Below are 27133 nucleotides of genomic sequence, written 5' to 3'. Positions count from 1 at the left end.
CTGTGTATATAAGGATGCTCACTGTTTACAGCTTGGCTTCAGGTTTCTGGGTCAATGTTGAATGGCAGTCAGAAACCAGGTTCTAATGCCTGCTTCTGTCAGGGGCCCCTCTTCTTACCTTCAATGCAGACTTGTCTGTAACTGTTATTACCACCACATGACTATTTTACAGCAATAGAAGAATTATCAGCTACGGGTCAGTCAGTAAAAAAGAAGGAGCCCACAGATAGAAACCAAAGCCTATTACCCCAAATGCAATCATGTTCAGACCAGGGCCTAGAACATTAGTTTTCCAGTGATGATAATTGAATGCCCAGAGTGTTAAACTCATCTCATGAACATAGCCAAGAGATTCATCATGAGTGTATTCTATTTAACCTAAATAATCAAAGAAATTTACCAAGTAAAATTAGTTGAAAACATAGATTTTACTTTAAAAAAAAAAAAAAAACAGACAAAAAGTAAAAGGCTAGTAGAGACAGGGAAGCATGGAGTACATGGTGGTTTCAAAATATACCCACCCCCTCTTGGAGGTTAATTTTCTTCCTCTAAAGTATGGGTTGGATGTAATGATTCATACTGCTAAGTGAAAGAAATGATTCATACAGCTGATACAGTGATTCCAACTCTATGAGGTTCTGTGAAAGGCAAAACTATAGATAGAGTGAAAATCAGGTCAGTGATAGAGGGGGGGCTGCTGCTGCTGTTGTGTAGCTGCACAGACATATCCAACTTTTCTGCAACCCCATGGACTGTAGCCCACCAGACTCCTCTGTCCGTGGCATTTCCCAGGCAAGAATACTGGAGAGAGTTGCCATTTCCTTCTCCAGTGGATCTTCCTGACCCAGGGGTTCAACCTTCATGTCCTGCATTAGCAGGTGGATTCTTTACCACTGACCCACCAGGGAAGCCAGATAGAGGCAGAGGGGGAGGAACAAAGAGATCAAGCAGAGGGAAATTTTAGAGCGTCAAGGCTATTTTGCACGATACTGTAGTGGTGGATACGTGACATTCTACATTTATAAAAGACAAAAAACTGTACATCAGCTTGTACGCGAACAGTGAACCCTAATTTAAACTTTAGACTTTAGTTAATAATGTATCAATATCGGTTCATCAGTTGTAAAGAATGTACCTCCAGTGCAAGGTGTTAATCATGAGGGTAGAGTATACAGGCGTCTTCTGCACTTTCCTCTTAAATTTTCTGTAAACCTAAAACTGCTCTAAAAAATAATATCTATCTGTTTTTTGTAATGTCAAAGTTAAAAGTAGAAGAAGATATTTGGTTGGAAACTTTTCTGAAAATGAAACTAAAAATTATGAAAACAAGCTTCCTGAAAATTTAGTTTATAAATGCAACAGTGAACTCTTAGAGTGAATAAAAAGTGAGTCAAGTAACTTTCAGGGGTGTTGAAATATTCTATTATCTTGATAGTAGTAATGGTATTCATGATTGCATAAATGTATCAAAACTCATGGATTTTTATATGTTAAAATACATTCATTGTATTGTATGTAAATTATACCTTAGTGAAGGGTGTTTTAAATAAGTCCCAGATGTATTTTTATGCCAAAATTATATGAAAGCTCAAAATGCCATCCTTAACTGTGTTGACTTTTACTGCATGATTCTAAAGAGAATTATTTTTACAAGAGCTTTATCTGTTTTTTTTCCAAGTCTCCTTTAAATACTTTAATATTTAGACTGTTCTTTTTTAAACCTTCTTTGAAGTCCTCATCCTTGTTAAATGTCTCTTTAGCCACTAGCTCTCCTAAATCTGCTGGCCTCCGTTGCTCAGTGGTTTTGTATGTGACTTGATCTCTTCTGCAGCATCAGTGCCATGAATTACTGGTTTGTTTTGGTTTTGTTTGTGGGGGGGCAAGATTTGCCATACACTTTGCAACAAGTTGCCCTGTATTTGCACTCAGCAAATGAAGACGGACAAGGATGTCAAAACAAAGGATGGACATAGATACTAGTGTTGAATGGGGAAAAATATTTGAGTAGGAAATACATTTTACATCACAATAGAGCTGATTGACCAGGGAATAATTTCATGTTAGGATGATTTTTGGTTTTTGCTTTCATATACAACTTTGTAACTGCAAACTACAATCATAAAGGTGTGAGAATGCTTTGGAGAAGTAGGATGCATATTTTTAAAATCACATAATGTAAATAAAACCAAACTGAATGAATAGGTTAAAGAGTCGATGGTCATACCGGGAGTCAAAAAGATATTAACAGGACTTCCCTGGTGGTCCAGTGGTTAATTTTTCACACTTCCAACATAGGGAGCCCAAGTTTCAATCCCTGGTCAGAGAACTGAAACCCACATGCCTCAAACTAACCTCAGATATGCAGATGACACCACCCTAATGGCAGAAAGCAAAGAGGAACTAAAGAGCCTCTTGATGAAAGTGAAAGAGGAGAGTGAAACAGCTGGCTTAAAACTCAACATTCAAAAAGATCATAGCATCCGGTCCCATCACTTCATGGCAAATAGATGGGGAAACAATGCAAACAATGAAAGACTTAATTTTCTTGGGCTCCAAAACCACTGCAGATGGTGACTGCAGCCATGAAATTAAAAGATGCTTGTTTCTTGGAAGAAAAGTTATGACAAACCTAGATAACATATTAAAAAGCAAAGACATTACCAACAAAGGTCCATCTATTCAAAGCTATGGTTTTTTCAGTAGTCATGTGTCAGTGTGAGAGTTGGACCATAAAAAAAGTTGAGCGCCAAAGAATTGACACTTTTGAACTGTGATGTCGGAGAAGACTCTTGGGAGCCCCTTGGACTGCAAGGAGATTCAACCAGTCCATCCTAAAGGAAATCAGTCCTGAATATTCATTGGAAGGACTGATACTGAAGCTGAAGCTCCAGTACTTTAGCCACCTGATGTGAAGAACGTGACTCATTTGACAAGACCCTGATGCTGGGAAAGATTGAAGGCAGGAGGAGAAGGGGATGACAGAGGATGAGATGGTTGGATGGCATCACTGACTCAATGGACGTGAGTCTGAGCAAGCTCTGGGAGTTGGTGATGGACAGGGAAGCCCAGCGTGCTGCAGTCCATGGGGTTGCTAAGAGTCAGACACGACTGAGCTACTGAACTGAACTGAAAGGTCTGACGTTCTGCAACTAAAACAAAACACCAAAAACAACCTGATATTGACAAGATGGAAATAATCAGCCTATCAGCCTAAATCAGCAAGGGGAGATTCAACACACATTACCCTTAATACATGACCTATTTAAGAAAGTGATTTCAAGTGTTGGGTTTAGATTGCACCTGTGGTTTATTGTTGCACCTGTGCTTACAAAGATAAGTTTTAGTTTTAGTTCATGTCTTGATCAAGGCAAGCTGACAGCATCAAACAGCTGCTTAAGAAGCTAAAGTCATTCTTATTTGGGTTAATTACATGACACCATCCTGACTGGTGGAGATAAGAGTCACCGTGCATTCTGCACTGATAAGACCATATGGGGTAATGTTTCCTATAATGAGCCCCCTCCTGTAGAAGGGTTTTGATAAATCATTGTGCCCAGAGGAAGGTGTATGGGATTATTGAGATGATGAGGGGACTAAAAGCCATTTGACATAAAAATGATCGAGAATATTTATCCTGGACAAACTGAGACTTCAGCAGAGCCTGATAGCTGTCTTCAGACCCCAACCAAAAAAATAAAGAGAGAGAGAGAGAGTGAATTCTAGCATTTTACTGTAGGACATGAAGAGTTCATCCCCATGGAAATTCTAGTTCCTACTGTTGTATTCAACTTTCACTTTAAAAGACTTCATTGCTTATATCCTACTTCTTCCTCCAATATACTGCACAAACCCTAAACAAAAGCATATCATAGGCTTTCACTGGTAGTCCAGTGTATAGGAGTCCTCACTCCTAATGCAGGGCATGTGGGTTCGATCCCTGGTTGAGGAACTAAGATCGCACATGCTCACCACAACTCTAGAGCCCTCGCACTGTGATGATGACCCAACGCAGCCAAAATAAACTTAAAAAAAAAAAAGAATAAAGCATATCACTTTTAGAAGCAAGCTAACTACTTCCTTCCTCCCATTAGCTAATTGAAACCAGCAATAATGAGAGAATGAAAAAAAGGTTTTTATTCAGTCCAAGCTGCATGCATAACTAACCTGATGCTCCTGAATACAGTTGCAGGATGCTTTATACAGGTGCTGGCAGGGGATGCTTGGGCTTCTCCAGGGCAAGCCTGCTTCAGCATCAAGAGGCCATCTCCAGATTGACGCTGACACCCTTGTCTAGGCAGTGTTTGCTATTTTTATTCTCTGGTGGTTGTATCTCTATTAGTCAGACTGTTGTATTCACTGATAGCGTTGTTTTGTTGTTGATGCCCTTCCCCAGTGAGATTACAGCTTCGATACAGCGAAAGCACATGAATTCAGGCTTCTTGAGTTGAGAGTGAATTTTGATAGACTAAGCTGTGGTATTTTGTGTGCTCAGTAGCTCAATCATGTCTGACTCTTTGCAACCCTTTGGACTGTACCCCACCAGGCTCCTCTATCTATGGGATTGTCCTGGCAAGAATATTGGAGTAGATTGCCATTCCCTCCTCCAGGGGATTTTCTCAACCCAGGGATTGGACCCACATCTCCTGCGGCTCCTGTATTGCAGGCAGATACTTTACTGCTGAGCCACCGGAAATATTTTGAGTTACTCCTAAAGAAAAAGTTTGCAAGGAAATGGGTAATGGGAGAAGGATGGGGACTCCGTGTCCTTACTTCCCATTTCTCCTCTATGAAGAAAATGAACAGGTTTGTGCATCTTTTTGAAGCACTCACCTCCTGCAGTTAGTTGGTATGATAATTGAATGATCTGTCTCCTGTATATCAGGCTCTTTAGAACTGGTTTCGGTGCCTCATCCGTTCTGAGTTTACTGCGTTGAAGGATCACCCAGAGAGCTGGTTAAAATGTTGATTCCAAGGCTTTCTGTCTACATATTCTGTTTTCGTCACCCGGGGACAGACCAGAACTGTTGAACTTAGCACAAACATGATTCTGCCCTAGGTGATTCCACAAATTGTGAAGGGCTGCTGTGTAGACTTAAAAGTGGAAACCTGCCCCCTCTGTTCTTCTTTCATATATTCAAACCTGAAGAAAAAAAGTCCAGCAATTTAGGCTGAAAGAGTGAAGTTTTCCTTTGTAGATGTGAAAACACATAACCTTAATGTAGACTAATTTGCAGCAACAGGGCTGGGACTGGAGACTCATTATAAGTGAAGTGAGTCAGGAAAAGAAAGACAGATACCATGTAATACTACTTGTATGTAGGACCTAAAATAGCACGGGCTTCCCAGGTGGCGCTAGTAGTAAAGAAACCGCCTGCTCATGCAGGAGACATAAGATGCATGGGTTCGATCCCTGGCTCAGGAAGATCCCCTGGAGGAGGGTATCGCAACCCACTCGTGTTCTTGCCTAAAGAATCCCATGGACAGAGGAGTCTGGCGGGCTACAGTCAGCACGGAGTCAGACACAACTGAAGCAACTTAGCACGCGAAATAGGACCCAAATGCACCTATCTATGAAATGGAAACAGAATCACAAACATAGAGAACAGATCTGTGATAGCCAAGGGGTAGGCAGATGGAGCGAGTGATGGGATGGGAGTTTGGGGTTAGCAGAGACAGCTGTTATATAGAGAATGGGTAGACAGCAGGGCCCTATTGTATAGCACAGGGGACTGTGTTCAGTATCCTGGGATAACCCATGATGGAAAAGAATATAAAGGAGAACGTGTGTATATATATGTACACACACACACACATATAAGTGAATAACTGCTGTACAGCAGAAATTAACATAACATTAAGTCAGTTCTATTTAAACAATAACCAAAGTAATTAGTTAACATAGGAAGGCTAGTATGAGAATTAGATGAGTCATTTTGCAGGTGACCACATGGCTTGTGGGAAGAGCTGGCAGACCTTGGTCCCTCCTCTCTTCCTCACTCCCTGCCCGCCAGGATTGTTAATTATTGAGGAGCAGGAATGAGACACTTGACTGGACTTCTCTGTGCTCGCCTCCCTCAGTTGTACCCCCAAGTCTATATACACAAGACAGTGCCCATTAGAGGGAAGAAGTTAAAAATCAAATATGAGTGTGTTTGGAGACATTCTTGCACCCCCAACCCCGCCCCGAAGGAGATACATGGATAAGGAAGCAGAAAAATTAAAGGACTTCTGTAGTGTCCTGTCACCAGCAGGTCAGAGACTCAGATCTGGGTTTGTAGGCAAGAAATCCTATGCCTTATGCCCTTACGAGATCGACTTCTCTCCATCCTCTCAGGCTTCCCCAGGACTGTTACCTGAATAAGCAGAGGAGGCTCCTGGTGGTCAGATACTTACGTGGGCTCAGGCTCAGATATTTACTTAGCTCTCCTTACGTGCCAAGTTCTATGATGAGTGCTGGATGTAGGGCAAAATGATGACTAGGACATAGCCTTAACTCGAAAGTCACCCTCTGATGGACTAGTACAGGGACAGACCTGCTGTGGCACTGACTTTGTATCTGGGTAAAGTGTTTATTCTTCTGAGCCTTAGTTTTCTCACCTGTGAGATGGGGCTGATAAGACCTTAACAGTGTTGTTTGCTCTGACTCCACAAAATAATTTGAGAATTCATGCATTAACAAAGAGTGCATGTACTGTGATTATATAAGAGGTCAAACATTGTTAACATCTGGGAAAGCCTGGTAAGGCCTATAAGGAAACTCTTTGTACTATCTTTGCAGCTTTTTTCTAAATCTAAAATCAGTTCAAAATAAAGTGGTTAAAAAAAAAAAAAGTACATCTTGGGCTTCCCAGGTGGCACTAGTGGTAAAGAACCCACCTGCTAATGCAGGAGACATAAGAGATGCGGGTTCAATCCCTGGGTTGGGAAGATCCCCTGGAGGAGGGCATGGCAACCCACTCCAGTATTCTTGCCTGGAGAATCCCATGGACAGAGGAGCCTGGCGGACTATAGCCCATAGGGTCGCAAAGAGTCGGACAGAACTGAAGTAACTTAGCACGCAGCATGCAAAAGCCCTAGCCCAGTGGCTGGTATGGGGTTGGGCTTTCGGGTCTGGCTTTTCCTACAGGAGAAGGAAACAGCTCCACTTCCTTCCAGGGTCCTCAGGGGGTCCTCAGCACCTGATTTTGGCAGAATCAGGACCCGAGTATACCAAATGAAGCTTCTTTCCTGCCCATCCCATCAGCAGCTTCCGGATGACACGAGGCTGGTTCCAGAATGAGGTTCTGCTTGTGGCCTCAGGGCAGATACCAAGACCCAGGGCTCTGGTCCCCACCTTCTCCTTCTCGCTTCTCCCCTCGACACAGGCCCCAGATGGCGGCTCCTGGAACTCCATCTGCCTTAGGGAAACAGGACTGTTTGTGTTCTACATTCAGTTAGCCAGAGAGAGATGGGTTTTTGTTAGGCAAACAGCTATTTGACTAATGGGTTTGGCCTTGGAACAAGAGCAGGCTGCTTACGTGTCTAGGTTGTTGGAGTTCTGGGTTATGGTTCGTATTTGGAGCAGGTGTGCCTGTGGTCATGGGGCTTTGCATTTGATTACCTTGCTAATGGGATCAAACACATACACACAGGATTGCTGATGAAAGAAAAGAGTTGCTATGTACAGTAACTCAAATGATTGACCCTGGTAACCCAGCTGGCCCGGCTGCTGTGGGGCCCAGAGATGCTCTGAGAAAGAGACTTGCAAAGGCAGAGGGAAAACCTGGGAGTTAGCGGTGGGAGTTGGGAAAGATTCCGTTCCGATGAGAGTGAGGGCTCGGGATGTTTAAAAGGGAAATTTTTAAAAGAAGGATGTCCAAGAGAACTGGAAGAATTTAGGGAAGCAGACATTCCTACTGAGAATTTTAATTCTTAGAAAGAATTGTGTTTCCTATGCAAAATAAGTTCTCTCTTCTGCCTCCTTTGTGAAACCTTAAGTAAAATACCCACCCCAGTGTTCTTGCCTGGAGAATCCCAGGGACGGGGGAGCCTGGTGGGCTGACGTCTATGGGGTTGCACAGAGTCGGACACGACTGAAGCGACTTAGCAGCAGCAGTAGCAGCAGCAAGTAAAATTTATCCTGCTTCCCAGGTGGCGCAGTAGTAAGGAATCCGCTGCCAATGCAGGAGATGCAGGAGACATGGATTCGATCCCTGGGTCGGGAAAATTCCCTGGAAGAGGAAATGGTGACCCACTCCAGTATTCTTGCCTGGAAAATCCCTTGGACAGAGGGACCTGGGGGTCACAAAGAGTTGGACACGACTGTTGCGACTTAGCACATCCTGCTTAATCCTTTGTTGTGGGCTCTGTCGCTCTGTGAAAGGGCAAGAATCCAGAGTTTGAGGTGAGCCTTGGACCCAACATGAACCTTGGGGACACGTGCCCCTCCCTGAGATGGGGAGCTTCCATCCTAACAGCCCTAGGGGGCTCAGGGGCTCAGCGATGAAATGAGAATTGGTTAGGTTGACGACATTAAAATTAAGAGTATCTTGGGACTTCCCTGGGAATCCACTGGTTAAGAATCCTTCTTCCAGTGCAGGGGGCACACGTTCTATCCCTGGTTGGGGAACTAAAACCCCACCATAGGCTACATGTTGTGCCAAAAAAGCAAAAAAAATTAAGAATATCTTTCAGAAAAAGGCTCTATACCTTGGGAGAAAATATTAGCAATGCAAATTACTGACAAAGAGCTAATATCCTGGGGGCCACCAGCCGTGACCCTCTCTGAACTCTCCCCCAGGGAGCCCCGCTGTGTCTGCTTTAGGTCTTCACTCCAGCAGCTGTCTGCACTCCCTCCTGCTCATCACTGTTGGCCTCTTGGTAGAACATTCCCATCAGCTACCCATAATATAGTAGCTCCAAGAATTTGCGAAATACCCTTGCCCCAGGGCCACCTCATTAATCTCTGAGTAGAGCAAAGTCCACCCGCAGAGCAGTCTTTATTGGTTGTCTGCCTTTCTCTCTTAACCCCACAGTCACCGAGAAGCCCTGTTCAGAGCAGATGTGCCAAGTCCAGAGTCATTCTCAGTTCTGGTCTTCCCCTCACATGGTCACACCTCCCTTCTGGAAACACTTGCTTCCCCTGGCTCCTGGGACCCCACACTCTCTGTCACCCCCAGTCCTCTCTGGCTCTTCCCCCTCCTCCTCCCTGACCTCTGAACTGTCCGGGGCCTCCAAGCCCTGCCCTCTGCCTTTGACTCCGGATTCTGCACCTCTGCGCTTGGTTTCTCTTCTTTCTAGGGGTCTCTCTGCCTGTATCTGCAAAGCTCAGTCAGGTCTCCACTCAGATGTCCCTCTCCCAGTGAGGCTTTTCCTAATCCTAGAGCTCAGCGTTCCCTCTCTCTGTCTCTGCTGTCTTTTCTCCACAGTACTTAAGAGCATCTAGTCCACTCTTTATTTACATGTGTCCTCTCTATTTTAGGATGTATGTTGGCTTTGTTCACTGTCATCACCCAGAACCTAGAGTAGTACCTTGCAGAGAATAGGCATTTGATTCGTGTGTCGGGGGATCAGGTGTCGGGGCAGTTTATTTTGCTGTCAAGTTTGAAAGACGTTTTTACTGGATATAGAATTTTTTTCCTTCAGTATCTTAAAGATGTCTCTCCAGGGACTTCCCTGGTGGTCCAGTGGTTAAGACTCTACACCTCTGCCCACAGGGGCACAGGTTATATCCCTGGTCCGGGAACTAAGGTCCTGCATGCTGCACCAGATTGCCAAAAAAAACAAAAAACAAAAAAGAGGTCTGTCAAAGTTAACAGACCTTGTTTGAGGCTCAGACTCCACTAGGTATGAGCTGTCCTAATTTGGCAGTTTATTTAATCTATCCAAGTCATAGTGTTTTCATTGGTAAATTGAGTGGAAGCCAAGTCTCAGAAAGTATTGACTTCAGGTACTTCAGCAAGTACTGACTTCAGAGGGTAAGATATCAAGGTCAAAGTTAGTTAGGTTTCTAAAGCACTTTGCAAGGAGTAAACCTCTCAACAAATTGCAAGGAGTGAACCACTCAACAAATGCCAGTCCCTTGCTCCCGTTTACAGGACAGCTAGGCAAAGCAGAGCAGGGAAAAAACACGGAAATTCCATGTCCTCGAGATCACTCCCTCACTGGTTTATTTCCAGAGAAGTACCAAAAAAAAAAAGTCTCTCAATTATCTTCTGGTTTGCATAGTTTCTGACAAGAAGCTTGCTGTAATTCCTGTCTATATTGTTTCTCTCTTTTTACATTTTTATTGGAATATAGTTGATTTGCAGGCTTCCCAGGTGGTGCTAGTGGTAAAGAACCTGCCTGCCAATGCAGGATATGCAACAAACTCAGGTTTGATCCCTGGATGGGGACGATCCCCTGGAGGAGAGCGTGGCAACCTGCTCCAGTATTCTTGCCTGGAGAATCCCATGGAGAGAGGAACCTGGGGGGCAGTGGTCCATGGGGCAGCAAAGATTCGGACACGACTGAAGCAACTGAGCATGCACGTAGGGATAGTTGATTTGCAATGTTGTGTTGCTTTTTTTAAATTGTAGTAAAATATCCATGACATCAGGTTTACCATCTTAACCATTTTTGACTGTATAATTCAGTGTTGTTAAGTACTTCACTTTGTTGTACAACCATCACCACCAGCCATCCCCGAAACTATTTCATCTTCCCAAACTGAAACTCCGTCTGCATTGAGTAACAGTATCCCCCTTCCCCTCCCCTCAGGCCCCTGGGAGCCACTGCTCTACCCTCTGTTTCTGTGTATTTGGTTATTCTAGAGACCGCGTGCAGGATTTGACTCTTTGTGACTGACATTTCTGTTAGAATTATGCCTCCTGTGTCACTAATATTATGCCACCTAGCTTTATGCATAATAGTCCTCAAGATTCATCATATTGTATCCTAGGTCAGAATCTCCTTCCTTTTTGAAGTTGAGTAATATTCCATTTTGTGTTGATACCACATTTTTTTTTTAATCTATTCATCCATTAATGGACACTTGGATTGCTTCCATGCCTTGGCTATTGTGAATAATGCTGTTCTGAACATGGCTGTATGAATGGGTCTTGGAGTCTCTGTTTCAGTTCTTTATTATATACCCAGAAGTGGAATTGCTGAAGCACATGATAATTCTGCTGTAAATTTTTTGTCATACTGTTTTGCATTGCAGCAGCCACACCAATTTACATTCCACAGAAGTGCACAAGGGTTCCAGTTTCTTCACATCCTCATCAATGTTTATTATTTTGTGGTTTTTTTTTTAATTTTTTTTTACTTTAGCCCTTGAAATGGATGTAAGGTGATATCTCATTATGGTTTTGGTTTGCATTGCTCTAATGATTATTGATTTTGAACATCTTTTCATATGCTGTTGGCCATCTTATTTCACCTTTGGAGAAACATCCATTCAAGTCCTTTGCTTATTTTTTAATCAGGTTATTTGGTCTTTTTGTTGTTGCTGTTGATTATAGGAGTTTTGTTAATACATTCTGGACATTAACCCACTATCATCAAATAAATGATTTGCAAATATTTTTTCCCATTCTGTAGGTGGCCTTTTAATGCTATTGACTGTGTCCTTTGACCTGAGACATTTTAAATTTTGATGTAATCCAATTTATCTACATTTGCTTTTGTTAACACTTTTGGTGTCACATCCAAGAAATCATTGCCAGATCCAATGTCAGAAGGCTGTTTTTGCTCTATGTTTTCCTCTAAGAGTTGTTTTAGGTCTTATGTTTAAGCCTTTTATTCATTTTGCTTTCATTTTTGTGAATAGTGCAAGGTAAGGATCCATATTCATTCTTTTGCGTGTTGTTTACCATCACTGGTTGTTGAAGAAACTGTCACTTCCCCCACTGAATGGTCTTGGCACCCTTGTTGAAAATCACTGGGCTGTATATGTGAGGATTTATTTCTGGGCTGTCTGTTCTATTTCATTGTTTTCTTTGTCCTTATGCCAGTACCACACTGTTTTGATTATTGTAGCTTTGTACTATATCCTGACATCAAGAATCAATTTTGCTCTTCCTTTTCAGGATAGTTTTGGCTCTTTGGCATCCTTTAAGATTCTGTATGAATGTTAAGGTGGATTTTTTTCTATTTCTGGGCACCTAGTTTTTAATCAAATTTTAAGATATTTAAATATCTTGCTTATTATAAAAAAAAATAATAGAAAAATGGGCAAAGGGTTTAACCTGCATGCCATGGAAGAGAAAACCTGTTGGCCAATAAATATATGAAATGCTCAACTTCCTTTAGTGATCTAGGAACTTTACATGAAGACCTATGGGAGATGCCTTTTATGCCCACCAGGCTGGCAAAACTAACAAATCAGACAGTGCCATGTGCAATATCTAGAGCTTGTACTCATTGGTAGAAGGCTAAGTTGGTACTATCCCTTTTAAAAACTGTTCATAGCAACCACAAAGTCTGTAATAACAAAATACCAGAAAACAACCCAAATACCCCTGTGTGTGTGTGTGTGTGTGTGTGTGTGTGTTATTCACTCAGTTCTGTCCGACTCCTTGCAACCCCATAAACTGTAGCCCACCAGGATCCTCTGTCCTTGAGATTTCCCAGGCAAGAATACTGGAGTGGGGAGCCATTTCCTTCTCCAGGGATCTTCCTGAACCAGGGATCAAACCCAGGTCTCCTGCATTGCAGGCAGATTCTTCACCTCCTGAGCCCCCAAGGAAGCCCAAATACCCCTGTAGCAACATGGAAATAATTTGTGTTATACACACACAATAGAATCCCATAGAGCAGTGGCAATGAATGAAACTCAGCAGTAGGCATCTCTAAGGATGACTTTCTGGAGCAGAGTGTTAGGAAAAAAAGAAAAAGAGCAAGTCACAGGAGAAGAGAGTCAGTGTAATTCCACTGATGCAAAGTTTAAAGCGTACAAAGTTTAACTACGTACTGATTAGTGGTGTATATATGTAGTATATATACTATGAAGAAATATATAGGGAAGATAAGCCCAGGATAACAGTACTTTATTGGGGGAAAGGAGGAAAAAGAAGGACATATTGTCTTAGTTCTTTTGGAGTGGGATTATTTCCTTTTATTTTAAAATATCTAAAATGGATTCAAATGGATTGATACTATCAAATAACCATTTACATCTACCATATGGTTTCAATATGGTTTGATACAATGATAAAAAGTAAAATGATTAAATGTCATATTTAACTTAAAGTTAAGCTACTCATTCATTTATTGACAATTCAATGCAAAATTTGCATTCTCTAGGATTATGTGCATATGCTCTATCTTGGCTGACTCTTTGCAACCCCATGACTGTAGCCCACCAGGCTCCTCTACATTGACAGGCGGATTCTTTGCCACTGTGCCACCTGGAATTATCACATGTATTAAGAAGTATATTCCTAAAAGGAAAAAGCTAAACAATTGAAAACTACAAACTTAAAAAGCAAAGTTAATTTCATTTTTATAGTATGAGACATTAATGCCCATATCCAAAAATACAATTTATGATAACTAGAGATTCTGCTTTTGAAGTAAGTTCATTACTGACCTGACTATTAGAAGCACACTGTAATTTTATACACAGAGTTCTAAAATAATATCACAGACTATAAGAGCATCTTAGTAACATTTAAAAATATATATATGGTGGCTATATTGATTTAAAAATTATTTCCTGAAACAATAGTCAATGAGGCACTGAGGCATATTTGTCTCCAAGCACTCTTTTGTTAATATGCTTATCCTGTTTAAGGGTTTCCCTGGTGGCTCAGATGGTAAAGAATCTGCCTGCAGTGCAGGAGACGCGGGTTCAATCCCTGGGTCCAGAAGATCCCCTGGAGGAGGGTGTGGCAATGTACTCCAGTACTCTTGCCTGGAGAATCCCATGGACAGAGGAGTCTGGCGGGCTACAGTCCATGGGAGGTGCAAAGAGTTGGACACGACTGAGCAACTAAGCACGCATGTTATCCTGTTGGAGGATTATTTTCCATCTTCTTTCACTGACTCACTTTAGCTTTTGCATGAGTTAAGAAGTGAACTTTCATGTTATTTCATTGAATAAAGTTGCAACAGCCTTCAAGCAGACACACAAAAGGTTCTCCCCAGTACATGTGTACACAAATTGGAAAGGGAAAACGTTTTCCCACACTGTTCAAGAGTACATGTAAATGGCTTCAGTTCATTGTGAACCAGAAAATGGCTTTTTAGTTCTGTGCTCTCCTTGAAGGCTTTCCCACTTTCTGCACATCCATGATCTCAGGGACTGTGAACTCGGAGATGCTTTCTCAGGAATGCTCTATTGTTAAACTCTCTCATGTATCCATTGTGAAAACAATTATTTTTCTGGAGCATCGTATTCTTTATTTGTGCTTGGCTTCATTCTAGTACGTTCGGTGAGCTGTTTAGGATCTGGAAAGTCAGTGCTGGGTATCCTCCGGGAGGAAGCTTCTTGCCTGTTTTGTACTCAGAAAACTCAAGAATTGGATTCTGTCCAACAATCTGTTGAGGAAGTTCTTATTTTGCCTTTTTTTTTTTTTTCGTGTATTCCAAGGAACATTCAAGAAGTGAGCTTGCTATAAGAACCTGTTGAGAAAGCCCTTGTTCCAGTCCTTCTTTCAGACGAAGGACTTAAGAATTGAGTCTTCTTGCGTGATAGGTTCCGAAAACTCACTTCTTCTTATGCATTCTATGTAAGAGTCAGAGAAGGAATCCTCTTCAGCAGCCTGAAGACGAGTCTCATAGAACACATCCTCACCACATAAGGTCCACGTTGTATCAGTAGGTTCCTGCTGGGCTGGCGGTACCTTGTCCCCACTGATGGATCTTCTACCCAGGCCTTTCTGGCCAAGTGTCTTTTTACATTTCTTCAATCTCTGGTTCATGGCATCCTGCTAGTTCCCTCTGAGAAGGTTTGCACCAGGTTAGAGCAGTCACTTCCAGGCAGGAGCTCTCTGCCTGAGTTGTCTTCAGCTAGCACCCATGCTCCTGTGATGCACTGTATCTCCAATTCCAGTTCCTTTCAATGATAAGAGATAAGAAGATACCGCTAGTCATGCTCCCGACAGAGGTTGAAATCAACCCTACTTTACCTGGAAATGTTCTAGATCTTAAGCTGATTGTTGAGCATCCTTTTGTTTTGCTTGATACGTGGTGTAAATATTTGCTTTTTCACATCTAGTGTTAAATTACTTTATGCTTTAAAGAACTAGAATCCAGCTGTAAAATTTAAAAAAAAAAATGGATGGAGCTATATACCAGAAGGGGCTTCCCAGGTGACACTAGTTAGTAAAGAACCTGCTTGTCAGTGCAGGATACATAAGAGACACAGGATCCATCCCTGGGTCAGGAAGATCGCCTGGAGGAGGACATGGCAACCCACTCTGGTATTCTTGCCTGGGAAGTCCCATGGCCAGAGGAGCCTGGCAGGCTACAATTCATAGTGTTGCAGAGTCGAACACGACTGAAGCAACTTGGCATCCACACATTTGACAGAACTGTTCCCTGGTATAAAACTGTTAACAGGAGTCCAATTCTCCTGCCCTGCCTACAACTGCTTAGCGCTGTCTTAGAGGAGATCCTCAAAGTCGTGATCTCTGAGAGGCAACGTTTGGAGAGGATCCTACAAAGTGGGAGGAAACCGGAATGAAACAGAATATATGCACCAGATCCACCAGGTGGCACGTTCTTCAGTGACCCCATAGTCACGTGCAGGGCTGGCCCAGGCTGACTACAGAATTCTCCCCTTTTTTTAACTTGTTATTTTATACTGGAGTGTAGCCGGTTAACAATGTTGTCATTGTTTCCGGTAGACAGCAAAAGGACTCAGCCATACATACGCATGTATCCACTCTCCCCCAAACTCCCATCCAGGCTGCCACATGACATTGAGCAGAGTTCCCTGTGCTACACAGTAGGTCCTTGTTGGTTTTACATTTTAAATATAGCAGTGTGTACAAGTCGATCCCGAACTCCCTAACTGTCTCTTCCTATCATCCTTCCCTGCTGGCAACTGTAAGCTCCTTCTCTAAGTCTGGAGTCTGTTCCTGTTTTGTATTCCTCTTCTTTACCTGACTTCCTTCACTCAGTATGACAGTCTCTAGGCCATCCATGTTGCTGCAGACCACTCTGCCTGGAGTCCTTCCAGCCTTATTGTCCCAGCCCCCACGTATCTCTCCAGGGCTGCCATGCCGCCCTTGGCATTTATGGCACAATCCGGTAAGTGGCAGGGCACAGCATCCCTGACCATCACTTCTTAAGTGTAAAACGCTATGCCCATTTTCACCTATGCTCTGGGACAAATTGAGTAGCAAGTGTTGTTTGGGTATTTTAAATCCCAGGTAATGTGCTTGCGTGCTCAGTCACTTCAGTCGTACCCGACTCTTTGCGACCCCATGGACTGTAGCCCGCCAGGCTCCTCTCTCCACGGGGTTCTCCAGGCAAGAATGCTAGAGTGGGTTGCCATGCCCTCCCCCAGGGGGTCTTCCCCACCCAGGGATAGAACCCACATCTCCTGTGCCTCCTGCATTGCAGGCGGATTCTTCATGCCTGAGCCGCCAGGGAAGCACAATTAATGCGTAAGACCTCCCAATGAATACCCTTATTTTTATGTATGGGTATGTTTCAGTTCCTTTTGGTCATGCAGACTTTGGGGCACCCCCGACTCATACCGGTCCAAGAAACCATCTCACAGGCCTTGTGCTTCTGCCGCTGAGTCAGAAAACCACCCTGAGGAGGAGGCTTCCTTGGCAGTCCAGCAACAAGGCTCGGGCGGCAGGACAGTTTATTTGGAAGCAATAGCCTTAGTGTACTCTTTGGTTTCTTTATGCCATTGGAATTTTATTGCGAAATTTAAAGCTTAATAAAGTTCAAATCATAAACTTCCTAAAATAGTAGGAGACTAGCCCATTCCAGGGTTCTTGCCTGGAGAATCCCAAGGACGGGGGAGCCTGGTGGGCTGCCGTCTATGGGGTTGCACAGAGTCGAACACGACTGAAGTGACTTAGCAGTAGCAGCTGTAACTTTAAAGATGAAATATGAGTTGATTTAATCCACTGAGTGACTCTGGTACTCACCACCAGAAGACAGATTTTCTTTTTTCTTGCTTGCCTGTGCTGGGTCTTCGTTATGGGACACGAGCCTTCTCTAGTTGGGGCATGCGGGCTTCTCTTATTGCAGAGCGCAGGCTCTTTGAGCTTGGGCTCGGGGGTTGTGATGCATGAGCTTGGTTGCCCCGTGGCACATGGGATCTTCCCGGACCAGGCATTGTCTCCTGCATTGACAGGCAGACTCTCAACCACTGGACCACCAGTGGAGTCCTCTGGGGTAGATTGTTGATCTGAGCTCATCTCTCCTATTGGGCAGAAGTCCGGGACAGACACAGGGCTGGGACGGCAACTTCTATTTACTGCCATGAGCAGACCACCAACGTGGCTTCCCCAGCGGCTCAGGCAGGGAAGAATAGGAGAAGGATCTGCCTGCAATGCGGGAGACCAGGTTGCATCCCTGGGTAGGGAAGATCCCCTGGAGAAGGGAGTGACTGCCCACTCCAGTATTCTTGTCTGGAGAATCCCATGGACAGAGGAGCCTGGCAGGCTGCAGTCCATGTGGTCACAAAGAGCCTGACACAACTGAGCATCTGACACTTCCACAGACCACCAACAGTTGATAATTTATTCTTTATTCTTTACAGATAGTTTTTTTTTTTTAAGTTATTGAAATACTTGTTGTGGAAATCTTGTGAAGACAATCAGTACAGAAACTGAAAACATCTAGAGTCTGGTCTTGTTGATGAGTAGATTCATTCCTAGAATTATTAGTAAATAGTAATTACCTTCTCTGACTCAGAGCTTCTTCCTTTTGCAACATTGAAATCAAACTTCCTTTTTTTTTATTCTACAGGTGTGTGCGACGTCCTTTAAGACCCATAAAAATGCTATAAAATGTAAAGTGTATTCTTTCAAATAAAATCTGACTAAAGCAAAAATCTCATTCAGCAGTGATTTGAGTCTCAAGCTCTATCACAGCATTAATAGACTTTGCTTGCAAAGAAAGACTAAAATATCACCAATGAGTTGATCTGATGTCATCATCCCAATGAATAGTGATAATGCCTTGACCTTCAGTAATTTGGGGATCGAGCTCTCCTTAGTAAACATGTTTGGACCACAAGCAAAGAGGGGGTGAAACCCACTGTATTTAAAGGTCACGGGCTGGTCATCTTGTTGGGATATTCTGAAACTGTGTATACTTGCCGGAGTATGAAAAGTACAGTGACAAAAGAGCAGTAGGGGACTCCCTGGTGGAACAGTGGCTCAGAATCCACCTGTGAATGCAGGGGACATGGGTTCCGTCCTTGCACTGGGGACTAACATCCCACATGCCACAGGGCAGCTAAGCCCATGTGCCACAACTACTGAGCCGATGTGCTCTAGAGCCTGTGCTCTGCAAAAAGAGAAGCTGCCACAACAAGAAGCCTGTGTGTTGCATCAAAGACCCAGCACAGCCAAAAACAGATAAAAATTAAAGGAAAAAAATAGCAGTAGATCTCTATCATTGAAAAGTTTCTTAAAAGATAGGAAATAGGACATAAGGGTTCTAGAAGCAGAATGACTCATGTCAGCCATGGACCGCAGGATCAGGAAGGTTAAGAAGTTGCACATCAAGGACATCTTTAACATTTCCTGTCCACACCTTGGCTTCCCTGGTGGCCCAGACTGTTAAGGATCTGCCTGCAATGCAGGAGACCCAGGTTCTGTCCCTGGGTAGGGAAGATCCCCTGGAGAAGGGAATGACAACCCACTCCAGTATTCTTGCCTAGAGAATTCTATGGACAGAAGAGCCTGGCAGGCTACAGTCCATGAAGTCGGAAGGAGTCAGACCCAACTGAGCAACTAACACTTTCAGAGTGACTAACACTTTCACTTTAGCATACCTAGCTGCTGGAGCACTGTTCTACCTGTGCCCTCTTTATTTGTGGTCCTCCCTTGCATTTGAATCTGTCCTGAGACAGCAGGAAGGTGGGCTGAGCGTGGGGTGCAAGCATTGGCCAATCCAATCACCATCAGATGGGCTGTGAAGGAAGTCAGGAGATGGATGTGAAGTCGAACTTGGTGCTGTTAAGATCTCTTCCACCTGCTGAGAGTATGTGTCCTGTGACTTCATCAGAGCTTTATTGCTCTTGCTGAAGATGTGTGAAGCAGTGTCAAATCTTTCTTAAATCCCACCTGTTTTCCTATCCTCCCCCCACCTCTGTTGTCATGGTGACCACTGCTATGTAGATTTGCTTTTCCAGTGAAACATTGCCTAGTTCCATGTGCTGTCTCGGTGAGACCTGATTGCCTGCCTCTGTCTGTCGTGTTTCTTACCTGGTGGATGCTTCTCGTTCTACTAGTTTGTTTTTGTTTTTTTTTTCCATTTATTTTTATTAGTTGGAGGCTAATTACTTTACATCATTGCAGTGGTTTTTGTCATACATTGAAATGAATTAGCCATGGATTTACATGTATTCCCCATCCCGGTCCCCCCTCCCACATCCCTCTCCACCCCATCCCTCTGGGTCTTTCCAGTGCACCAGGCCCGAGCCCTTGTCTCATGCACCCAACCTGGGCTGGTGATCTGTTTCACCCTAAATAGTATACATGTTTCCATGCTGTTCTCTTGAAACATCCCAACCTCGCCTTCTCCCAGAGTCCACAAGTCTGTTCTATACATCTGTGTCTCTTTTACTGTTTTGCATATAGGGTTATCATTACCATCTTTCTAAATTCCATATATATGTGTTAGTATACTGTAATGGTCTTTATCTTTCTGGCTTACTTCGCTCTGTATAATGGGCTCCAGTTTCATCCATCTCATTAGAACTGACTCAAATGAATTCTTTTTAATGGCTGAGTAATATTCCATGGTGTATATGTACCACAGCTTCCTCATCCATTCGTCTGCTGATGGGCATCTAGGTTGCTTCCATGTCCTGGCTATTATAAACAGTGCTGCGATGAACATTGGGGTGCACGTGTCTCTTTCAGATCTGGTTTCCTTGGTGTGTATGCCCAGAAGTGGGATTGCTGGGTCATATGGCAGTTCTATTTCCAGCTTTTTAAGAAATCTCCACACTGTTTTCCATAGTGGCTGTACTAATTTGCATTCCCACCAACAGTGTAAGAGGGTTCCCTTTTCTCCACACCCTCTCCAGCATTTATTGCTTGTAGACTTTTGGATAGCAGCCATCCTGACTGGCATGTAATGGTACCTCATTGTGGTTTTGATTTGCATTTCTCTGATAATGAGTGATGTTGAGCATCTTTTCATGTGTTTTTGTGCCATCAGTATGTCTTCCTTGGAGAAATGTCTGTTTATTTCTTTGGCCTATTTTTTGATTGGCTCATTTATTTTTCTGGAGTTGAGCTGGAGGAGTTGCTTGTATATTTTTGAGATTAATCCTTTGTCTGTTGCTTCGTTTGCTATTATCTTCTCCCATTCTGAGGGCTGTCTTTTCACCTTGCTTATAGTTTCCTTTGTTGTGCAAAAGCTTTTAAGTTTCATTAGGTCCCATTTGTTTATTTTTGCTTTTGTTTCTAAAATTCTGGGATGTGGGTCATAGAGGATCCTGCTGTGATTTATGTCGGAGAGTGTTTTGCCTATGTTCTCCTCTAGGAGTTTTATAGCTTCTGGTCTTACATTTAGATCTTTAATCCATTTTGAGTTTATTTTTGTGTATGGTGTTAGAAAGTGTTCTAGTTTCATTCTTTTACAGGTGGTTGACCAGTTTTCCCAGCACCACTTGTTAAAGAGGTTGTCTTTTTTCCACTGTATATCCTTGCCTCCTTTGTCGAAGATAAGGTGACCATAGGTTCGTGGATTATCTGGACTTTCTGTTCTGTTCCATTGATCTTTATTTCTGTTTTTGTGCCAGTACCATACTGTCTTGATGACTGTGGCTTTGTAGTATAGTCTGAAGTCAGGCAGGTTAATTCCTCCAGTTCCATTCTTCTTTCTCAAGGTTCCTTTGGCTATTCCAGGTTTTTTGTATTTCCATACAAATTGTGAAATTATTTGTTCTAGTTCTGTGAAAAATACCGTTGGTAGCTTGATAGGGATTGCATTGAATCTATAGATTGCTTTGGGTAGTATAGCCATTTTGACAATATTGATTCTTCCAATCCATGAACACGGTATATTTCTCCATCTGTTTGTGTCCTCTTTGATTTCTTTCATCAGTGTTTTATAGTTTTCTATGTATAGGTCTTTTGTTTCTTTAGGTAGATATACTCCTAAGTATTTTATTCTTTTTGTTGCAATGGTGAATGGTATTGTTTCCTTAATTTCTCTTTTTGTTTTTTCATTGTTAGTGTATAGGAATGCGAGAGATTTCTGTGTGTTAACTTTATATCCTGCAACTTTACTGTATTCGTTGATTAGCTCTAGTAATTTTCTGGTAGAGTCTTTAGGATTTTCTATGTAGAGGATCATGTCATCTGCAAACAGAGAGAGTTTCACTTCTTTTCCTATCTGGATTCCTTTTACTTCTTTTTCAGCCCTGATTGCTGTGGCCAACACTTCCAAAACTATGTTGAATAGTAGTGGTGAGAGTGGGCACGCTTGTCTTGTTCCTGATTTCAGGGGAAATGCTTTCAATTTTTCACCATTGAGGGTGATGCTTGCTGTGGGCTTGTCATATATAGCTTTTATTATGTTGAGGTATGTTCCTTCTATTCCTGCTTTCTGGAGAGTTTTAATCATAAATGGATGTTGAATTTTGTCTTTTTCTGCATCTATTGAGATAATCATATGGTTTTTATCTTTCAATTTGTTAATGTGGTGTATTACATTGATTGATTTGCGGATATTAAAGAATCCTTGCATTCCTGGGATAAAGCCCACTTGGTCATGATGTATGATTTTTTTAATATGTTGTTGGATTCTGTTTGCTAGAATTTTGTTAAGGATTTTTGCATCTATGTTCATCAGTGATATTGGCCTGTAGTTTTCTTTTTTTGTGGCATCTTTGTCTGGTTTTGGAATTAGGGTGATGGTGGCCTCATAGAATGAGTTTGGAAGTTTACCTTCTTCTGCAATTTTCTGGAAGAGTTTGAGTAAGATAGGTGTTAGCTCTTCTCTAAATTTTTGGTAGAATTCAGCTGTGAAGCCATCTGGTCCTGGGCTTTTGTTTGCTGGAAGATTTCTGATTACAGTTTCGATTTCCTTGCTTGTGATGGGTTTGTTAAGATCTTCTATTTCTTCCTGGTTCAGTTTTGGAAAGTTATACTTCTCTAAGAACTTGTCCATTTCTTCCAAGTTGTCCATTTTATTGGCATAGAGCTGCTGGTAGTAGTCTCTTATGATCCTTTGTATTTCAGTGTTGTCTGTTGTGATCTCTCTATTTTCGTTTCTAATTTTGTTAATTTGGTTCTTCTCCCTTTGTTTCTTAATGAGTCTTGCTAATGGTTTGTCAATTTTGTTTATTTTTTCAAAAAACCAGCTTTTAGCTTTGTTGATTTTTGCTATGGTCTCTTTAGTTTCTTTTGCATTTATTTCTGTCCTAATTTTCAAGATTTCTTTCCTTCTACTAACCCTGGGGTTCTTCATTTCTTCCTTCTCTAGTTGCTTTAGGTGTAGAGTTAGGTTATTTATTTGACTTTTTTCTTGTTTCTTGAGGTAGGCCTGTAATGCTATGAATCTTCCCCTTAGCACTGCTTTTACAGTGTCCCATAGGTTTTGGGTTGTTGTGTTTTCATTTTCATTCATTTCTATGCATATTTTGATTTCTTTTTTTATTTCTTCTATGATTTGTTGGTTATTCAGAGGCGTGTTGTTTAGCCTCCATATGTTTGAATTTTTAATAATTTTTTTCCTGTAATTGAGATCTAATCTTACTGCACTGTGGTCAGAAAAGATGACTGGAATGATTTCAATTTTTTTGAATTTACCAAGACTAGATTTATGGCCCAGGATGTGATCTATTCTGGAGAAGGTTCTGTGTGCACTTGAGAAAAAGGTGAAGTTGATTGTTTTGGGGTGAAACGTCCTATAGATGTCAATGAGGTCTAGCTGGTCCATTGTGTCCTTTAAAGTTTGTGTTTCCTTGTTCATTTTCTGTTTAGTGGATCTATCCATAGTTGTGAGTGGGGTATTAAAGTCTCCTACTATTATTGTGTTACTATTAATTTCCTCTTTCATACTCATTAGCATTTGCCTTACATATTGCGGTGCTCCTATGTTGGGTGCATATATATTTATAATTGTTATATCTTCTTCTTGGATTGATCCTTTGATCATTATGTAGTGTCCATCTTTGTCTCTTTTCACAGCCTTTATTTGAAAGTCTATTTTATCTGATATGAGTATTGCGACTCCTGCTTTCTTTTGGTCTCCGTTTGTGTGGAATATTTTTTTCCAGCCCTTCACTTTTAGTCTGTATGTGTCCCTTGTTTTGAGGTGGGTCTCTTGTAGACAGCATATATAGGGGTCTTGCTTTTGTATCCATTCAGCCAGCCTTTGTCTTTTGGTTGGGGCATTCAACCCATTTACATTTAAGGTAATTATTCATAGGTATGGTCCTGTTGCCATTTATTTTGTTGTTTGGGGTTCACGTTTATACCACCTTTCTGTGTTTCCTGTCTAGAGATCCTTTAGTATTTGTTGAAGAGCTGGTTTGGTGGTGCTGAATTCTCTCAGCTTTTGCTTGTCTGTAAAGCTTTTGAGTTCTCCTTCATATCTGAATGAGATCCTTGCTGGGTAGAGTAATCTAGGTTGTAGGTTATTCTCCTTCATTACTTTAAGTATGTCCTGCCATTCCCTTCTGGCCTGAAGGGTTTCTATTGATAGATCAGCTGTTATCCTTATGGGAATCCCTTTGTGTGTTATTTGTTGTTTCTCCCTTGCTGCTTTTAATATTTGTTCTTTGTGTTTGATCTTTGTTAATTTGATTAGTATGTGTCTTGGGGTGTTTCGCCTTGGGTTTATCCTGTTTGGGACTCTCTGGGTTTCTTGAACTTGGGTGGCTATTTCCTTCCCCATTTTAGGGAAGTTTTCAGCTATTATCTCCTCGAGTAACTTCTCATGGCCTTTCTTTTTGTCTTCTTCTGGGACTCCTATGATTCGAATGTTGGGGCGTTTCATATTGTCCCAGAGGTCCCTGAGGTTGTCCTCATTTCTTTTGATTCTTTTTTCTTTTTTCCTCTCTGCTTCATTTATTTCCACCATTTTATCTTCTAACTCACTTATCCTATCTTCTGTCTCTGTTATTCTACTCATGGTTCCCTCCAGAGTGTTTTTTATCTCATTTATTTCATCATTAATTTTTAATTGACTTTTTTTTATTTCTTCTAGGTCCTTGTTAAACCTTTCTTGCATCTTCTCAATCTTTGTCTCCAGGCTATTTATTTGTAACTCCATTTTGTTTTCAAGATTTTGGATCATTTTTATTATCATTATTCTAAATTCTTTTTCAGGTAGATTCCCTATTTCCTCCTCTTTTGTTTGACTTGGTGGGCTTTTTTCATGTTCCTTTACCTCTGCCTTTTCATCTTGTTTAGATTGCTGTGTCTGGAGTGGGCTTTCTGTGTTCTTGTGGTCTGTGGTTCCTTTTTATTGTGGAGGTTTCACCCAGTGGGTGGGGTTGGACGATTGGTTTGTCAAGGTTTCCTGGTTAGGGAAGCTTGTGTCAGTGTTCTGGTGCGTGGAATTGGATTTCTTCTCTCTGGAGTGCAATGGAGTGTCCAGTAATGAGTTTTGCGATGGGTCTATGTGTTAGGTGTGACTTTGGACAGCCTGTATGTTGACACTCAGGTCTATGTTCCTGCATTGCTAAAGAATCTGCATGGTATGTCTTATACTGGAGCTTATTCGCTCTTGGGTGGTGGTTGGTTTTGGTGTAGGTATGGAGGCTTTTGGATGGTCTCTTATTTCTTAATGTTCTGTGTAGTCAGGAGTTTTCTGGTTTTCTCAGGATTTGGGCTCAAGTCTCCTGCCTCTGGATTTCAGTTTTATTCTTCCAATAGTCTCAAGACTTCTCCAACTATACAGCACTGATAATAAAACTTCTAGGTTAATGGTGAAAAGATTCTCCACCATGAGAGACAACCAGAGAGGTTCACAGAGTTACATGAAGAATAGGAGAGGGAGGAAGGAGATGGAGGTGAGCAGGAGGAGAAAAAGGGGACTCAAGAGGAGAGAGACAGATCTATGCAGTTATCTGTTCCCAAAGTGTTCTCCATAGCCCAGACACCCACAAAGATTCACAGAATTGGATTGGGAAGAGAAGGGGAAAGGAGGAAATACAGGTGTTCTGAGGTAGAAAATAGAGAGTCAAAAGTGGGAGAGTATCACCACACTCCTGAATAGAAATGGGAACTGAATATTGGATTCTTAAATGTCCAAAATTTATATCACATACTGAAAAACAAAGATTAAGAATCTAGTGTAGAAGTTAGACTCTTTGAAATACAATATTTAAAAACAAAAACAAAAACACACACAGAAAATTTAGAAAGGTATATGAAGTTTGGTGTAAAAATAGGGTTTCTCTCTCTTTTTTTTTTTTTGGCAAGGTTATAGTGAAATGAAAATGAAAATTAAGGAATAATAGAGGAGTATTAGAGGACTTTAAAAGGAAATAGGAAAGAAAAACAAAAAGAAAAAAAAATTTTTTTCACTAATTAAAAAAATTGTAAAAATATATGAAAATGAAAGTTGAGGAGTAATAGGGGAGTAATAGGGAATTTTAAAAGAGAAGAGAGAAAATAAAAAATAATTTAAAAAAGGAAAGAAAAAAAATTTTTTTAATTAAAAAATACATATATACATATATATCTAGGAATTTCTCTGGAGTTGTTGCGGTCAGCGTAGGTTCAGTTCAATTTCAGACAGCTCCTCTTTCCAGCTTACACTTCTCGATATCTGTAGGCCCCTTCCCGTGTAGTCGGTGTTACCTTCAGGGATTTTAATCTGTTGCACCGGTCCTTTCTGAAGCGGTTCCCTTTGTTTATTTGGCTTTTGTTTGCCGTCTCTTCGGTGTCTAATTTCCGCCCTGACACAGGCGGGCGGAGGTGATCTCTTATTTAGGTTCTCTAGTTCAGTTCAGTCCTGCTACGGGGAGGGCGGGGCGCTGCAGACAGATACCGCTCTGTGTGGATAGCGCTCACCGTGTTCCGGCCACACTGGGTTTGCCCCGCTCAGGGGTGTCAGTGCTTTCCCCGTCTACACTGCTCAGGCTCCCGGCTGCTCTATATGGAGCGCGCCCTGCGTTGAGTGCGGTTCCAGTTTTCGGGTACTCCACAAAAGCGCAGATTCGGTTGCGCCTGCGTTTTGTGCCTTCCCAGGCCTGAGCGGTTCAGGCAGCCAGAGGCTTGGGCGTACTCTCCCCGGGTGCGGCGCGCCTTTTCCCTCCGCGGTGAGCGGTTCAGGCAGCCAGAGGCTTGGGCGTACTCTCCCCGGGTGCGGCGCGCCTTTTCCCTCCGCGGTGAGCGGTTCAGGCAGCCAGAGGCTTGGGCGTACTCTCCCGGGTGCAGCGCGCCTTTTCCCTCCGCGTCGAGGGGCCCAGGCAGGCAGAGGCTTGGGCACAATCTCCCCGGGTACGGCGCGCTTTTTCCCTCCGCGGCCCCAGCACGCACCGCCAGTCGGGTCTCAGGAAGTCTTTAGCTAGAACCCCGAGGCCTGTTTGCAGTGTGGGAGGGGGTGGCTTCTCTGGGGCTGAGTTTGCCCCTTTCCCCTCCCCCCTGCCTCCTACCTCCACCGGGGATGGGCCGGCTCTTCTCTGGAGTTTCTCAGTCCCTTTGTTTTGCGAACCGCCAGCAGTGTGTTCGGGCCGGTTAATTTTGTCCCTTGCTATCCCACAGTTTAAAAAAGCTCCCTCCGACCGCTCCCAGGGTCTTCGGCCAGTCCTTACCCTAAGCTATGCCGCCCGCTCCTCTCCGTTCCGCCCCGCTTGTTGCTGGCGGGTACGGGCGTCTGGGGTACTTTTCTGCTGGGAGTTGCTTTTAGGCACGTAATCTGTGGGCCTTGTTTAATTTTTCCTCCCAGTTAGATTGCTGAAAACTTCCCCCAGTCCCGCCAGTGCGAGGGTTTCCTGGTGATTGGAAACTTCCTCTATTAAGACTCCCTTCCCAGGACGGGTCACCGTCCGTAGCTCTTT

At 42.6% G+C, this 27133-nt stretch overlaps 1 protein-coding gene and 1 pseudogene across 2 annotated transcripts in view; one reads left to right on the top strand and one right to left on the bottom strand.

The window, feature by feature from the left end:
• SLC35F3 (solute carrier family 35 member F3) overlaps window positions 1-27133 on the top strand; it is a 412819-nt gene that overhangs the window by 311344 nt on the left and 74342 nt on the right. The window lies entirely within an intron of this gene.
• LOC110146582 (zinc finger protein 42 homolog) lies at window positions 14080-14992 on the bottom strand (annotated as a pseudogene).

This window comes from Odocoileus virginianus, chromosome 7 (assembly GCF_023699985.2).
Source record: "Odocoileus virginianus isolate 20LAN1187 ecotype Illinois chromosome 7, Ovbor_1.2, whole genome shotgun sequence".
Taxonomy (NCBI): domain Eukaryota; kingdom Metazoa; phylum Chordata; class Mammalia; order Artiodactyla; family Cervidae; genus Odocoileus; species Odocoileus virginianus.
Note: the sequence above shows the minus strand (reverse complement) of the source record. Positions and strands in the feature narration are given on the sequence as shown.